Source organism: Gigantopelta aegis, unplaced genomic scaffold, assembly GCF_016097555.1.
Source record: "Gigantopelta aegis isolate Gae_Host unplaced genomic scaffold, Gae_host_genome ctg8430_pilon_pilon, whole genome shotgun sequence".
NCBI classification, from domain to species: domain Eukaryota; kingdom Metazoa; phylum Mollusca; class Gastropoda; order Neomphalida; family Peltospiridae; genus Gigantopelta; species Gigantopelta aegis.
Window position 1 is genome coordinate 3,946 of NW_024536509.1, and position 5,327 is coordinate 9,272.

General features: G+C 37.2%; 1 long non-coding RNA gene across 1 annotated transcript; it reads right to left on the reverse strand.

Moving 5' to 3' along the window:
- Nucleotides 1–798: 798 nt before the first annotated feature.
- Nucleotides 799–5,327, reverse strand: LOC121367025. Its single transcript, XR_005957291.1, has 4 exons — nt 5,310–5,327; nt 4,464–4,482; nt 2,617–2,660; nt 799–862 (listed from the first exon to the last, which is right to left on the reverse strand). It is a non-coding gene; the product is annotated as an uncharacterized LOC121367025 (long non-coding RNA).

Below are 5,327 nucleotides of genomic sequence, written 5' to 3' on the forward strand. Positions count from 1 at the left end.
GCTACACTCTCATTGGTGCCGCCATTTTGTTTCTTCTGTGAATCGAGCTACCACTTTCGTTTTGATATCATTGTCTCGATTCAGATAGATAACATGATTTGTATTGCAACATATACAGTATTAGTAATACTACAAATAAATGTTTGTTAATAAACTTAACAGATAAAAGCACGTTTATTGATTTGTTGATTTGTTTTACCACGGAAATTGGCTGCATATATATTACGCCTACGCAACAACTATCTCAGCGCACTTACAATATTTAGAAAGTAGATAGCAAGCCCGTTGTGATATTCAGTATTGTAAAAGATGCTCATCTGATGAGGAATCCAAAACAATCTCAACATGTGAAATGGATCCTGTCCAAGGTTACTTGTTATCAGTTCTACTGATGGTGGAGACTTGCAAAATACTTCTCATTTTGCCATTCAAAAATGCGAAACAAAAATATGAAAAAAGGGGTCCTTTTCATTGGATGATCGATAGAATCGTTCTGTCTCCTGAAATTGACAACTCTGTTTTATAATTATAATCTTCTTTGAAGTCCTCTAATGTGAGTTATTTGGTCCATAGCTCTAGAGGGTGTTTGTGATGAAGACACTTGTAACATTTAAGATTTGCATATTCTTCTACCGTTACACTTGTGGGATGGCACAGTTATTATATTGCTGGTTACAACTATGTTATTGAATGCATAGTAGTAGTTGTTGTTGCTGTAGCAATACATATAGCATATGTTGTAGTAATAGATGTAGCAGGGCAGTTTCAACAATAATAATAAGTACTAGAAGTCCAAAAGTGAATTGATGTTTTATTTTCCCTTTGTTTTACAGTAATCTCACATTCTACCTGCTGTGTGCAGCTGAAACGAAACAAAACACATTTTAGAAAATATGTAAAACCAAGAATATAATATACCCTTAAAACGGATGTCAACTTGAATATTTCTTAAAGTATGCGTGGTTGTTACAGGAGAATATAATACTCTTCAAAAAAAAGTAGGGGAACTCTAATAAGAATTTACAATTGCCAAAATTGTAAAGTAAGGTGATAACAGTGAATTAATTGGGCAAACATTACAACCGGTATTTCAGTATTACAGTAGGTTTTATGACCACTAAAGATCTTGAAGGACGATTGGGGTCAGAAATGAAATTTGAAAGTTGACGTTGTTTTACCGCCAAGATGTGTCAGACATTCATTCAGACGAGGCATACTGCGTAGGAGTCTCCCAATGACCATTTGAGGGAGTCTGTTCCACTCCTCTTGCAGCGCCTGACCAAATTCCACTAACATGGTCGGAGGTCTTTGACGTTGATGTACACGTCTGCCTATCATGTCCCAGACGTGTTCAATGGGGGAAAGGTATGGGGCTCATTGCTGGCCATGGCATTCGATATATGTTGTGCTGCTAGAGGTGAGCATTGACAATTCGTGCACAGTGAGCACGGCAATTGTCGTTTTGAAAAGCAAAACGTTGATCCACACGCCCAGCACTAGCAAACGGGACGACAAAGAGTGTTAGTATGTTGCCCCGGTAGTACTGCCCAGTGACCCTTCCTTGTACAATATGGAGGGGGTTCTGTCAGTCATAGTGACACCACCGCACACCATAACCGATCCATCGCCAAATCTGTCATGAAATCGCATTGTGACGTTGGCGTGCCGTTCATGTCGTCGTCGCAAGACCCGACCACGCCTGTCAAGAAACTGCAAAGTGAATAGGGACTCATCTGAAAACATGACACGTGACCAGCTCTCTACACCATTCTCGTCTGTGGGCAATGTGACGATTTGTCAAGGTAGGCACAACCAGGGGCCGTCGAGCATGAAGTAGCCTGACGAAGGTTGCGACAATTTGATTTGCCGTTTCAGGTCGATTTCTTAGAACCTGGTTACGGATGAATCGATCCTGTACTCCTGTCGTTGCCCTGGGACGACCTGAACGAGGTCGATCGTCAACATTTTGAGTTTGTTGGTACCTGATCCATAGTCTGCTAATCACAGACTTCGAAACATTGAAGATGTTGGCCACTTCACGCTGACATCTACCCGTTTGCAGCATGCCAATAACCCGCAGACGCTCATCGCCTTGCATACGCCGTATCGCAATTTCAAACAATAAAAATAACTAAAAACAAAACAATAAGAACTGTATGATCAACAGAATGAAAAAGATTGACAGAAATAATGTTCCACAGTGATTAATCGACCTTCCTGGAAATTGTCAAAATCGAGAATGACAACCCTACGCACGTGTACGGGGCAACTGCGTGATGTATGTGCAAACTATACTAGGATGTCTGTGGTCAAAACGTATGTTCGGTCTAATAGTTGATATTAACATTAATATTTCAGGTTCCCCTACTTTTTTGAAGAGTATATATTCAAAATATATGTTATAATTAATACAATCCCTAGTGTATTTTACTAATATGTATTAGTAATACTAGCACTAATTACAACCAGCAAGTTAATTCGTAGAAGTTGTAAACAAAAAACCTGAACACATGAGAATAGTGAATAATTTAGTTTGCTGGGTTTTTTTATTTATTTATGTCCTGTATAACCATAATGTTATAAAATATAGAAAACTACAGATACACAAAAACTAACCTCTTCAATTTACACACAGATCACGACACCACTTTTACAGATATCTGTAAAAACAAAATTAATTTAAATTCGGATACCTTGATAAACCTGTATAATCCAACATGATCTCTCATCGTCTCACATTTGCCAAAATATTAATTGTATTGATCATGTACAAATGCATGTCCATAATGTGGATGTTGGCAACAGAAAACTGTTTATGCTTGAACAATATAGAATATCAGGTTACTACGTTTTGATATCGTGGTTATTTGGTGAGGTTTAGATAACGGTGTAACAGGCGAACTTCAGCGAACCTGTTATACAGTTATCGAGCCGAGCCAAATAACCACGATATCAAAACATAGTAACCTGATTTTCTTTTTATCATGCAATCCCTTCAAGTTTGTAACATGTTTCAGTCAGAAGCGGTATACAAAATATTAGTTTTATCTAGTAGAAACTACTACCAGAATTCGGACAATAGCAGGTGCCCAAACGCCAAGAAGTTGTTTCCAAATTTTAAGTAAAATACTTTGATTATATTTCAATGCCTTCGGTCAAAAATGACATTTCCGGTATCAAATAGACAATTACACTCGCAAATCTAAAAACTGAATATGGTTATTTCCTAATTAGACTACAATCATATTAATATAATTTGATTCTCTGAATATTACAGAGACATTCCTGAGTTTGCTGCACTTGTTAAGATGTTATCGACTAACAAAGACTTTTTAACAATTGTAATTACATATCAAATATATTTTTCTGCATAAAATATTAGTGGCTGTATATTAAACGTGTTTCTGATCGTTCTAATATATGTACTAGGTTAAATTTCACTTTATTTCCAAAACTTAATTTTTTTCGTACGTACGAAATTATTTGACGACAAATCCAGTTTGGGCTTCTTACAACTATTAAGACGACCAGAAACATATTGAATATACAGACACTGATATTCTAAACCAGAAAATATATTTAGTATGTAAGTTTAATCGTAGAAATATTTTATTAGTCAGAAACATCTTACAATGCAGCAAACTCAGGAATGTCCCTTTAAATATACGTTGTTAGTTTGTTTTACCAAATAAAGTACACATTGTTGGAATTTTATAATATTTTACTGGAGGAAACTATTTTTAGAAATGTAATGTGAACATGTTTTGATTATACATTATATTCTCTGAAGGCAATGCAGGACTGGACTGCGGTTGGACACGGTGGGTGGTGGTGGTGGTGGTGGTGGGGGGATGGGATGCCGGGAGTTAGGGCATTCTTTGGGATCATAGGCGTAGGCTGTTTGGCCTTAGGTTTTGTGTAGGGCCGGACTCCCCTCCCTCCCGACCCTCACCTGGTCAAACCAATGTTTAGACTATGATTGGCAGTCCCTTTTCCAAAATTAATTTAAATTTGTTTTTTTGCATACTTGTGCCAACTTTATAGCCTTTCCTACTAACCTCCCATGGGCTTAATGAATACTGTTCAGTAATTATTATTAATGTTAGACCAGCCGATCTAAATTTGCGGCGAAATTATATTATATTAATAATTTATATAGGTTAGGAATGTTAATATTTCTCTTTAAGGGCGCAGTCAAAATTTATTAACCCCAATTTTCCCCTTTTTTATATTTTTGGTGTTAATATTCAAAATTTCATAATTGACCGTATTTGTTAAGTTATCCCTATCCCGAGTCAGACCCCCGATCATATAGGGATAGTGGTATATGGACACGTTAAACTAGTTACCAAGTTAAGCTAAGCTAAGCTGTAGGCAATGGGCCATGTGTGAGTAATAAATATAAATAACCCGATATCAAACAAGTATTTGCAAGGTTTTTTCTTTCTTGATTTTAAACTTACATGTCTCGTTTGCCAATACCTGAAATAGAACATAGAACAACAGATAGAGTTAATACAATGATCATATCATTTACCTAACCAGTTGGGCGCAGACCCCACGAGGAAGTAAATCTAAACTTGTTGGTAGTACTGCATATATAGATTAAAATATGGTGTGTGACCCCCCCCCCCCCCCCCCCCCCCCCCCCCCCCCCCCCCCCCCCCCACTACTAGAGATTGTGCCCACCACATGTACGTAAGTTAACTTTTCATTTATATAAGTACTGAAATGCATTGTGCGTTTAAAATAACTACCATTATCAAATCACCACTTCACGGAAGTACTGAAGTTAGCGGAAGAATTATGTTCATTTAAAAAAGCACGGGTAAATAAACATACATGTATATAATATATATATGAAATACGGAAGTACGTACAAAATTAGAATAAAAGTAACAACAATTCATTAAAATAAGACCATCTATTGGAACAGTTATGACGCGGCAAAAGGTTTGTTTTGTTTTAATTAACGACAGCACTAGAGCACATTGATTTATTAATCATCGGCTATTGGATGTCAAACATTTGGTAATTTTGACATATAATCTTAGAGGGGAAACCCGCTACATTTGTCCATTAGTAGGAAGGGATATTTTATATGCACCATCCCATACAGGATACCACATATCACAGCCTTTGATATGCCAGTCGTGGTGAACTGGCTGGAAAGAGAAATAGCCCAATGGGCCCACCGACGGGATCGATCCCAAACCGACCGCACATCAAGCGAGTGCTTTACCACTGGGCTATGCAGGAAAAGATATTAAAAAACACCCCACAAAATAAACACTGATTAATACACTTACTTTGAATCACAAGATTTC